Source organism: Toxorhynchites rutilus, chromosome 1, assembly GCF_029784135.1.
Source record: "Toxorhynchites rutilus septentrionalis strain SRP chromosome 1, ASM2978413v1, whole genome shotgun sequence".
Classification (NCBI taxonomy): domain Eukaryota; kingdom Metazoa; phylum Arthropoda; class Insecta; order Diptera; family Culicidae; genus Toxorhynchites; species Toxorhynchites rutilus.
The window spans coordinates 195,392,796-195,405,933 of NC_073744.1; the positions used below are offsets into that span (position 1 = coordinate 195,392,796).

At 39.0% G+C, this 13,138-nt stretch overlaps 1 protein-coding gene across 2 annotated transcripts in view; it reads left to right on the forward strand.

The window, feature by feature from the left end:
- Nucleotides 1–13,138, forward strand: part of LOC129773119 (rab11 family-interacting protein 1) — a 57,528-nt gene that overhangs the window by 959 nt on the left and 43,431 nt on the right. The window lies entirely within an intron of this gene.

The following is a 13,138-nucleotide window of genomic DNA, read 5'->3' on the forward strand; positions in this document are numbered from 1 at the left end:
AAAACTGGGATGACCATCGGCGTAAAATTTTGCACTGTTTGCTCACTTTTTTCAACATAAAAACAACATGTTGCTCCCAGACTAGCCTATCTATCCCCCCTCCTAGAATGGCTCATTGTAGAAGATATGTTCAAGCTGGTGAATCACTTGTATATATTATCGAACGCATGTGTATGTCTTAAGCATTATGAACCATTTTCCAGTTCTCCTCAATTGCATCTCTTCTGAAGAGGATTAGATAGAGGGCTTAGAGGCGAATGAACTGCAAAGTTTAAAGCCTCTTAAAAACAAAGAAAGAAAGAAGATAGAGGGCATCGCTAACGGAAAACTATGCAGCTAAATTAGCTAAAAAACTAGATTTGGGTTATCCGCGTTGACGGCATTGAGCTTCGATTACGGAATGGAAGAATAGGCATGACAATATGGGTTTGCGGAAGAAATGGACACACTTTTAAAATAAATATCTGAATAAAAATTATTTTTCCCAAATCAAACAAGTACTCTATGCAAATGACAATCACTTCTGCTTGCAAGTAGTGAAAAAATATCGTACAAAAATTGTGTCTCAAGATAATTCTATATTATAATGGTTAGTTTTAGTGAAAATATCTGAAAATTCATAGAAAATAGTTTAAATTAGGGTCAGAACAACGTACTTCCAGTAGGTAAATAACGCTAAGAAAAAAATTTCATACAAAGTTTAGAAATTTAAAACTGCCTTAGGGCCAACTAATCTGAAAGAGAAGAGTTGGCCTCATACAAACTAATGTCGTATCCAGATGTTGACACCATTGCGCCGTCAACGCGAATATATGTAATATAACCGCAAGGTAGACGTAGGACTACCACTGGCTCTGTAACCATTTGTTTGAAATTGCATCTGAATCAATTCTCAATGAATGAATGGATAATTATGTCTAAAGCTTGCTGACAGTTTTCCTTGTGTGTGAGTGGATAAGTATTGTAGAGAAATGTATATAATAGCAGGCCATCCAATATCTTAGGAACAGATAAATAAACGAAAAAAGGTACAGGTAAACTTCGATATAACGTACATTTCACTTTCAAAATTGTACATTGTATCGAATTGTACGTTATATCGAAGCATAATTAAGTACTCACAAACGTAGTCTATAATACATTATTGTGTTGCTGTTTTAGTGAAGTTAATGAATAACTTCAATCAGAAGACGAAGCCAGCCTTTCTCATGATGTTTTCCTTCGTACTGTTTATTAAAGCTTGACTCATTTAGAATCCGAAATCACAAAACCAGCTGTATTTCTGGATTTATTGAAGGTACAAAACTTGTTTTAGCATCACAATACAGGTAATTCATTGTTCTATCAGAAAAAAATATATTAAAAAACAGGAAGTGGGTTATATCTATGGTATAACCGCAAGGGTGACGTAGGACTATCGTTGATTTAGAGATCATTTGTTTGAAGTTGAATCTAAATCCATTCTGAATGAATGAATAAATGAATATTTGGGGGACTTCGAAAACGAGAGCGTTACGTTGGAGGCACAAGGTTTCATGCATCCAATATAGGATACGAAAAACTTTGTTCTGAAGAATAATCTTCAGAAGCTAACCTGCTAACTGTACTTGATTGACAAATCACAAACCCAAATGTATTATATGGATATTTTATGGATACAAAACATTAAAATAAACTCTTTCGCTTGAATGTAATTTTCAATTCCAAGGGGAACTGGCAGATTACTTTCCAGCAACGATTAGATATTTCCACATTTTCCTCGATACTGGAAGCCCACCAGTGGTTAATACTAACTCGATAACCACCTGTTAATAGTACTTGATTGAAAAATATTTGGTCACAGTGTTACATGGATAGAAAAAATTCAAATAAATTCTTTCACATGAATAGTTTTTTAAATTTCCAGAGGAACTGGCAGATTATTTTCAGTAACGATTAGATATTTCCACATTTTCCTCGATACTGGAAGCCCACCAGTGGTTAATGCTAACTCGATAAACATCTGTTAATAGCACTTGATTGAAACATATTTGGTCACAGTGTTACATGGATAGAAAACATCAAAATAAACTCTTTCACATGAATGTGATTTTAAATTCCCAGAGGAACTGGCAGATTATTTTCCGGATCTTTCTCGATCCAAACGGAAAGAATTCCGTGCGTGTATGTGTGTGTAGCGGCTGCTTCGATGATCACCTTCTCTTCTTCTGAAGGATCGGCTTCTCTGTGCTCCCTCACAGTTTCAAACAAACTGCTTGCGTTTCAGGGCAGATCTCGATCCTTCGCCGTCCAGCATCCTCAGCAACGATGTTGTCTTGTCGATGTCCTCACGAAAAATGAATGCGTCTCAGGTAAGGTAAGGTATTGTATTATAGAGACTTTAAACTTTTGCAGTTCATTCGTCTCTAGCCTTGAGAAAGGCCCTTTGAAAACTCTAATCTACTCCAGCGCTACCACCTCCACCCTCTTGCCTTGAGAAAGGCACTCGATCCCTCGCCGTCCAGCTCGTCCAGCAACGATGTTGTCCAGTCGGTGTCCACACAAAGAAATGAATGAGTCTCACCACCAGAATATCGCTTAAGTATGCTTTCTGTGCGTGATTGAATCGAGAGAAGGCGTGGTTTACGATGGCAATTTGGAAGGCAAACTAGAGGGGAATGAACTCTCTGAGCTCGGAACTTTCTGCGACTGAGCAATAATTGATTGCGGGCGCATACAATATTGGATACGGAAATATCCTACTGATGGGGAAGAATAATCTTCAGAAGCTATCCTGTTAATTGCGATTGATTGAAAAATCACAAAACCAAATGTATTTGGTCACAGTGTTACATGGATAGAAAACATTCAAATAAACTCTTTCACATGAATGTATTTTTAAATTCCCAGAGGAACTGGCAGATTATTTTCCAGAAATGATTAGATCTTTCCGGAACTTTCTCGATGCTGAATGGCATCCAAACGGAAAAAAATTCCGCGCGTGTATGTGTGTGTAGCGATGTCTTCCCGGGGAACCGTTTGTGGCATCATTCTCCTCCTGATGGATTCCCTTCTGGCCTATGGTGCACAAACAGGCTCTTGGTGACACCGTTCATCCGCGCTTTCATGATAAACGAAGAGCTTCACCACAACAGCGACAACATGCTCCAATCGCTGTTCAATTAGAACTGAGTGGATTTCCGAGCGGCGCTCGCTTATATACCGATTGGTGATTTCAATAGCCTGTTTTGAAAGCATTTTTAAGACTATTGAAACAAGTTTTTGGATCAAAAAGTAACAAGTATAAAACGCGTAGACATTTTATCTTTCGAATGAAGTGTTTATCATACCATTTCGTTCAGTTGTTTAGGAGCTATTAACGCTCAAAATCTCGGTCTCCGGCGTAACGCTTTCGTTTTCGAAACTTTGATTTTACACCCCGGTATAGAAATGAAAGACGTAGTCCTACGTCAAAAAATATCCTTTACACTTTGGAAATGTGTACGTTATATCGAGGTAAAATGTACGTTATATCGAGTGACGTTATATCGAGGGTACGTTATAACGAGGGTACGTTATATCGAAGTTTCCCTGTATTCTTTCTCGGACTCTAACGGAGAACAGTTGTTCTCCGTTGAAGATTACAATATCTGAGTGTAAAACATTACTGGTTTCTACAATCTGGCGATGAGGTGAAAGCAGAAGGTAATTAGTCAATGTTTTTTGCATCCAATTATTAAGTGAATTCATATTGTCCGTGTGATTTATCAACGGTTGAAATTGAATGGAGTTTCTACATTGAGTAGCGGTATGGAGATTCTACCTATCGGTAGCGGTCGGACTTCATGTCCAATGAATGGAGTTCTTCTACCAGTCTGGTAGCGATGGAGTTTCGGATTCAAATAATAGAGTTTCTACCATTTGGTAGCGTTTGGATTTCGAATCCATACTATGGAGTTTCTGTGGTAGCGATGGGATCTCGGATCCTGTAAAAGGAGATTCTACCTTGATGGTAGCGATTGTATTCTGAATTCCTGATGTTTCTACTGGCTGGTAGCGAAATTTAAATTTTTATAATTAATTTAAAATTAGAAAAAAAAGTTGTTAGGTTAGGTATTTACCATGGCATATTATAGAAGGGTCAATATGGGCCTTAATAAAAATATATAATTTGGGAAAAAAATGGTCAAACTGTTTCACAAATCGAGGCTTTAGGAGTTATGAATGAAAGTGGCGAGGAACAAGTTTATAGTCTGTCTAGCTCTCAACTAAATGATAAGGGAGAGTATTATGTTGAAGAACAGAAAATTGGAGAATTGCAGGCTCCAAAATTCGATGAGGCAGTTCACCGGACTGTGAAAAGTTCAATGATCCGCAGCAACCAAAATCCACATGATCGTATAGCGTGTTTCATTTGCGGGAGACACGGTCATTTTTCAAATTATCCGCATTGTCCGGCGCATAATCAAGAATGCAGGATCTATAAAATGCGAGGTCATTTTGAGACGGTGTGTCGTAAAGGAAAGAAACGTATTCCACTTATTCAGAAATATTAAGCCATTGAAGAAAGTACTTGTTGAATCCGCTGGAACGAAATCTGATACGGAAGTTGAAAATGTTGAATCTGATAAGACGTATTATGCTTTTTTTACTCCGGAAACAAGTCTAATTTGATTTCATGCTGTATTGGTGACGTGAACCTGGACAGGTTAGTGGATTCCGGAACCGCAATTTCATTACACCGGAAACTTGGAACCTGTTGAAGGCTGTTGGTATTCGCCAACGAAAGGTTGTGATCGAAAATTGAAAGCTTGTGGAAACGAAAATTTGTTGTTACACGGAGAAATGGAGCAGACTGTATTTTGAAGTCTATGAAAAAAAGAGAGGAGAATAAAAGCGTAATGTTGCACATTTGAAAAAAATTGGAGGCGGAGATGAAGATAAGGACGAAGAATTGAATGAAGTAGAGGATGAAGAAATAGATAATAATCCAAATGAAAGAATATGTAGAGAACCTCATTACTTCAAGGATTATGAGCTACATTTAATTATTTTCAATAAAAACAAGGTGGGATTGTAGAGAACTGTATATAATAGCAGGCCATGCAATATCTTAGGAACAGATAAATAAACGAAAAAAGGTATTCTTTCTCGGACTCTAACGGAGAACGGTTGTTCTCCGTTGAAGATTACGATATCTGAGTGTAAAACATTACTGGTTTCTACAAGTATGAGTATGAAATTGTCATTAACATGAGATTCAACTATTTCGAACTTGTTAGTGGCCCAGAAAAGAACCGTTGGGTTTGCGTGGTTTCGCAAAAGCAACTGATGAAGTTTGATACATAATTATATTTTGTTCTTTGTTTTTTAATCCGTCAGTGAAACGCGATCTGTGATTTTATCACAAGGAATTGATTATTTCAATATGCGACTGTTTCGTTCGATAATTTATGATCTGATCTTAAGTTCATCTATCCCAATAGGTATATCATCTCCTGTTTCCTATCTGCTTATCTTCGGCCCTATCGACGATCGTGAAAGCGATCGATCGTTTATGGGCTGATCTCTCGTGTCTTAGTTACTAATAATTGTAATGATCACACGGTGGGTTCATATAATATAAATACAAGAAATTCATGCTGTGATATTTTAGGCACAAGTCTTAACGGTTCTCGTGAGAATAATACACGAGAGTTTTCATGACCACTCCACGCGAAATAAGAATATAAATTGATGCTCTTGGATACGGTTGCATTAATGAAACCGAATGCGCAAATATTCCTTTTCTCGAACGTATTTACAAATTAACATTGCCTCATGACCAGCGTTGCTAATGTTCCAGTTTAAACTGGATTCTTCCAGTTTTTTTTTGAAAATATTGTCCAGTTTTATCCGGTTTTTTGAAATTGTGGAAAGAAACTTTTCTGAATACAACCTCAACAAAAAGGATTAATACACTGCGTGTCACATCTATAGAATCGCCAAATTTTTCTGAGTTTCCAGAGATATGTGAGAAGTAGGTTGCATTGAAGTACAGTAGAACCCCGATTATCCACGAAATAGTCGCCAAAGTCACCGCGGATAACGTAATGAAGGTCTAAAATTAGGTGCAAACACGAAAAAATAGATGTTCCAGCATTTAAATTTATATTAACATTATATGTTATAGGTGCCCAGAGTACGCTTCGTTTACATGTCACAAATCGAAATGCAAGTCATTTAGTCGCGGTCATAAAGTTATTTTCGAAATCTCGCGGATTGGTTTGGAAACTAAAAAGAGAATTCTGCACAATTGGTGCACCGAAAAGGGTGTTACATACCACAAAATAGAAAAAAAAAATCAAAGTTTGTCCGGAAAGTGTTAAACGAATCGTCGCAAAGTTCGTAATGAGTGTTTTTTCATAAGTGGACCCGGACTAAGTAACCCCGAATTGGACCGAAAAGTTGTAAATTATATTCAGAAGAACAGGTCTGCATCCATTCGTGATTTGGCCAAGAAGTTCAAAACCAGTGTTGGGATGATTCAGCGGATTAAACAGAGACATGGTCTAAAGACCTGTAAAATGCAAAAAGTGGCTAAACAAACACCAGAACAGCAAGATCGCGCTAAAACACGAGCTAGAAAGCTACGTGAGCGTATTTTGAACAATCCCAACCAGTGCATTTTCATGGATGACGAAACATACGTCAAAAAAGATTCCAGAACGCTGTCGGGACCTCAATTTTGTACCAAATCGATTGGAGAGAGAGAGTGTACCATTTGCGGATACGACTGTTGCGATGGAAAAATTCGGCCAAAAAGTGCTCATTTGGCAAGCCATTTGCACGTGTGACTTGCGATCGTCAACTTTTTTCACAAAAGGGACTACAAATGCTCAAATTTATGTGGAAGAGTGCTTGAAGAAAAGATTGCTTCCACTTTATAGAAAGCAAGAGGTTCCTCCTCTCTCCTGGCCGAATTTTGCATCGGCACATTATGCCAAATCCACTCTACAATTGTTTTCGGAAAACAACATCATATTTGTCGAAAAAAGCCACAACCCACCGTACTGTCCCCAGCTGCGGCCAATTGAACGTTACTGGGCAATTGTCAAGGCCAATTTCAAGAAGGAAAGTACAGTGTCTAAAAATATGTCAGAATTCAAGGAGAATTGGTCTGCAGCGTCCAGAAAGTGTACAAAGAGTATTGTGCAGAATTTGATGAGTGGAGTTAAATCTTAGGTTCGATCATTTAGAAATCAACAATAAGCTTGTTTTTTTTCCATTTTATTGCAAGTAAAATTAATACTCTTTAATAAAGTTTACTTTTGTAAACACTTTCTGAACGTTTTCAGTTTTATTTTGATGTTTGAAAGTTTAAGACTACTTTTCTATACACTCTTTTTTCGACGAATAATTCCAGAATTCTAAAACAAACATTACTGCGTGTTTTATTTCAGCTCCCATTCATTGCAATATCCACATGTCCATTTTCAATTGTTAACGAATGGGAGCTGGAACACACCACGCAAAAAACTCAAACCAAAGATAAGCTTAGGCGTCGTAAATTGATTTATTGATTTCTTGTATTCTGGATTCTTTATAAGTGCGAAAAAGAAAAAAAGCATTGCAGAAATGTCAAATTTCGCGTTAGAATAAAAAGAAAAAGAGGATTCAGGTTAGGTTCGATGCAGTAATGTATAACCATAAATCATGTCCCCATGTACCTAAATTAATCACATTGTCGAATAATTTTGCGACGATCTTCTATCAGCGATTTTATGGAAATGAAGCAATAAATACGGAATTTCTCCAGTTTTACCAAAATGAAACCTAGCGGATCTATGAAGAACGATCCCCAAATATTGTTTCACGGTAATATTCGAGTGGAGAAAAACGTCATTAATGGTTCATTTCGCAATTTTATGAATTAAAAGAAATTCTATTTCTCAAGCATTGGAATCAAATAAATCATTCTAGATAAAGTAAGGCCGATCTTCTCACAATAAAACGATTTTACAGGATCCATTTTTTTAGGAGAAAAATTCCAGAGTTACGAAAACTATTATTGGCAACCCTGCCCATGACCATTCCATGCGGAAGCAAAGCAGAAACTGATGCTTTTGGATAAGATTGCATCACAGGAACCGAATGCGCAATGCTCGAGCGCATTTGCAAGCGAGTAAAAGAAATCACAGCCTGCATGTATTCGCGGTGACGGTTTCTCCAGGTGCCTTGATTTTGCGCCCGTGTTCGGGAACACATTCCGATCACCACAAAAGCAATCATCATCAATGAGCTAGATTGCTATGATTTCAGAGGCCTGTTTCCAAAGCAATTTTTAAGTTATGAAACGATTTGTTGAACCAATAAGTGACAATCATATAACTCTTTGACATTTTATCTTTCGAATTATGGGATTATTATACTACTCTATTCAGTCGGTAGTGAGGTGTTAACGTTCGAAACTTGCACTCCAGCGTTACTCTCTCGTTTTCGAAAGTTTGAACTTACACTTACACGGTACAGAAATGAAAGACGTAGTCCTACGTCAAAAACAAAGCTCGAATCAATGGTTCGAAATAGTAAAATGCTTAGCAAAGAATAACGATGAACAGTGGCTCCGCTTTCCACACGTCTATCTACGTGCCAAAATGTGTTCAAGTTTGAGGAAATGGAAAAAAAATAACCGGAACAGCTATGAGTGCGAACGACTTGGTTTCATGAAATATCAATCCTTGCTTTCCAATTTCTTTTCTCTCTCCCTTGAATTTGGGTTACCGCTACTCGTTGCATTCGTTGGATTGGAATATTTCAAGAACTCTCTTCTCGAACGTGAACCGATTGATGGCAAGAGAAACAGAAGTCGAAAACCTCTGAACTTGAACTCGGAACGCCCCACCGGTTGGCGAATTGCTAATTTTGAGTGTGCAATATGTGTGAAATCCACACGGCATGAACGAAGCTGCTGGCCTTGGGCGATCCAAACGATTACCTTTGTTGTTGCCGTTGGGTTTCGATGTGCGCTGAAATGTACGAATCGTTGAGCTTTACAGAACATATGTGTGAAAAAAGAAGGCACTCGCCAGAAAAATAACACCGAATGGTTCATATCTTGTTGAGAGAATGCTTCGGAGCCAACGAATGTCAACGAAAAAGTTACGATGAAAAAATATCGAGATGCGCATCGTCGCTCTGTCGAACTACTGAGAATAGTACCTTTAAGTGGTGGAATGCTTGATATTTGTAATGCTCAGTGGATGGCAATGGAAAACACATTCTTGCGTTCACCCTCCTCCGAGTATTCATTCGGAAGGAACGCATAGCTGTTGGGTTTGGAGTGCAAAAAAAAAAGTGAACGGATGAGTTGTTTTCTACTGATTGATCGCAGACATGCATTGAGCGTTTTTGCATTTTTTTTTTGCTCATTCAGCGCTCGAACAATTGCAAGTTCCATTTCGAAAGCTGGCAGTAAGTACAGTATTTGGATCACAATGCAACTGTTGACTAAATAGCAAAAAAAACGGTCTTTTAATATATGCCAGTAGTAAAATATTTTATTATAACAGCTCTAGCTGACCCGGAGGACTTTTTTTTTTATAATTCGTTTATTTGTACAGGCTCAGTTACATAGGTTTAAAGAAGCCAAACTCTCAACTATACTTTTACTATTAACATGTTTTCTTAATTCTACGGTTAATGAAATAGGAAACCGATTACTCGCGGTCGGCTCGAGTTTAGAAGGGTGACACATTTTCTTTAGGAAAAGGATGGGATGTAAGGAGATTGTAACCATGTTCACACTCACACTCACACTCACTTTCACATTCATACTCACACATCACACTGAATTCTTAAACTATCCTCACATCTAATATGTATTAACAATTTAACTTATTCTAATGTTAGGGAACCGATAGCTCGCGAAGGACGAAAAGGAGGAGAAAATGGGGGGGAAAGGATGTAAGAACAATCACACTCGAAGATCGATATCTTTAAGGAAAACATATATTTGGGACATGTAATCAAGGTCTAACCGAGCCAACACATCTCTCACCGGCACATTGGGCTGCCTTCCTCGAGCCCGAAGGGAGTTTTCTAAATTCGATCTGGCGACAAAATATAGCTCGCACGACCAAACAACGTGTTCGATGTCGTGGTAACCATGGCCACAAACGCAGAGATTGCTGTCGGCAAGCTTGAAACGAAAAAGCAGCGCATCTAAAGAACAGTGATTGGACATGAGTCGGGAGAAGGTCCGAATAAAGTCCCGACTCAAGTCCAGACTTTTGAACCATGGTTTGAGGCTAACCTTAGGGATAATCGAGTGGAACCACCGGCCCAATTCATCTTCGTTCCACTTGCGTTGCCAGTTAGCGATGGTATTTTTACGAACTAAAGAATAAAATTCATTGAAGGCGATTTGACGCTGATAAATATCGCCTTCAATTGCACCTACCTTTGCTAATGAGTCAGCCCTCTCATTACCCGAAATGGAGCAATGTGAAGGGACCCAGACAAAGGTAATGACATAACAGCGTCTGGATAAAGCACTCAAAATTTCTCGTATTCTCTCAAGGAAGTACGGCGAGTGCTTTTCCGGCCTCACTGAACGGATAGCTTCGACAGAGCTAAGACTATCCGTTACAATGTAATAGTGTTCAACAGGTCGTGAGGCGACGCTGTCCAGCGCCCAGTGTATTGCTGCCAATTCAGCAATATATACTGAGCAAGGATACTGAAGACTGTGTGAGGTGCTAAAAAATACGTTGAACACTCCAAATCCTATGGACTCATTCATAGAGGACCCATCAGTAAAGTACATATTATCACAATTGACACGCCCATACTTTGCTTTGAAGATCGTAGGAGCGATCCTCGATCGAAGATAATCTGGAATTTCATGGATTTTCTCCTTCATAAACAGATCAAAATGTACAGAGGAATTGATGTAGTCAGAAAAACAAACACGGTTGGGAATATACGAAGAAGGATCAACCTGCATGGTGATGAATTCATGATATGAGCTCATGAATCCAGAATGAAAATTTAACTCGATAAGCTGCTCAAAATTTCCGATCACCAATGGGTTCATAACCTTACACCGGATGAGGAACCGAAGAGATAATAAATTGAAGCGATCTTTTAGTGGGAGTAGGCCTGCCAAAACCTCGAGACTCATGGTATGCGTTGAGGGCATACATCCCAACGCGATACGGAGACAAAGATACTGAATTCGCTCGAGTTTAATGAGGTGTGTTTTGGCAGCTGATTGAAAACAGAAACTGCCATACTCCATCACTGAGAGAATAGTTGTTCGATACAACATTATAAGATCTTCTGGGTGGGCTCCCCACCAGGTGCCGGTAATTGTACGGAGAAAGTTTATTCTTTGTTGGCATTTTTTACTCAGATACCTAATATGGGCCCTCCAAGTACATTTGGAGTCGAACCAGACCCCAAGATACTTGAATGACATAGCATGAGTGATCGGTTTACCCAAAAGTTGAAGCTTTGGTTTTGCTGGTCTATGCTTCCTAGAAAAAACCACCATCTCTGTTTTCTCCGTGGAGAATTCGATCCCTAGCCCAATGGCCCAGGTTGAAAAATTGTTCAAAGTATCTTGTAAGGATTCTTGCAGGTCGGATTCGTTTGATCTTACGACAGACACCACTCCATCATCTGCAAGTTGTCTTTGGCTGCAATTTTGTGTAAGGCAATTGTCGATGTCGCTTACATAGAAGTTGTACAAAAGGGGGCTTAAACATGAGCCCTGAGGGAGGCCCATGTAAGAGATCCGACTCACTGCCGAATCTCCATGAGAAAAATTCAAATGTTTCTCACAAAGCAAGTTATATAACATATTATTCAATAGAGGCGGCAGACCCCGAGATTGTAATTTGTCTGACAAAACCTCTATTGAAACAGAATCAAAGGCCCCCTTTATGTCCAAGAATACTGAAGCCATTTGTTTTTTTCCGGCGTAAGCCATTTGAATTTCTGAAGAAAGCAACGCAAGACAATCATTCGTCCCCTTGTCCCTGCGGAACCCATATTGTGTATCTGAGAGTAGGCCATTCGTTTCAACCCATCGATCGAGGCGAAACAAGATCATTTTCTCCAACAATTTCCGTATACAAGACAGCATTGCTATTGGGCGGTACGAATTGAAGTCGGACGCGGGCTTTCCAGGTTTTTGAATAGCTATAACTCGTACTTGTCTCCAATCATCTGGAACAATATTATGTTCCAGAAACCGATTGAATAAATTCAACAAGCGCCACACCAGGGAGGTTTTTCAACAAGTTGAACTTAATTCTATCCGATCCTGGAGCCGAATTGTTACAAGAAAGGAGAGCAAGAGAGAATTCTACCATCGAAAACTCGGAATCAAGATCGCACCTATCTTGTGGTATGTCTCGAACAATTTTTTGCACAGGAGCGGAATCAGGACAAACCTTCCGTGCAAAATTAAAAATCCATCGATGTGAATATTCTTCGCTTTCATTCGTTGATGAGCGATTTCGCATGTTTCGAGCCACTTTCCATAATTTTTTCATTGACGTTTCTCGTGACAAACCTCCCACGAAATTTCGCCAATAAGCACGTTTTTTCCCTTTGATCAAATTTTTGAACTGATTCTCAAGGGCTGAATACATTTGAAAATTTTCAGGGGTTCCACGTTTCCGAAAAGCTTTAAATGCATTCGATTTTTCTACATAAAGCTTGGAACATTGGCTATCCCACCATGGATTGGGAGGCCTTCGGCGAATGGTGGAACCTGGGATGGGTTTCGTTTGAGCGCGAACCGCGCTGTCATATATCAAACGAGAAAGGAAGTTATACTCCTTCAATTGAGGTAAACCATCTCTGGAATTGATGGCTAGAGCAATCGCGTCCGCATATTTTTTCCAGTCAATGTGTCTTGTGAGGTCATATGCCATGTTTATAGATTCAGAAGAATTCGACCCAATGGTGATGGAAATTTTGATTGGCAAGTGATCACTACCGTTGGGGTTCTGGATTACATTCCACTTGCAATCTAACGATAGTGAATTCGAGCAAAGCGAGAGGTCAAGAGCACTAGGGTTAGCAGGAGGTTTAGGTACACGTGTTGTTTCCCCAGTGTTCAAAATGGTCATATTGAAGCTGTTACAAAGGTCATATATCATCGATG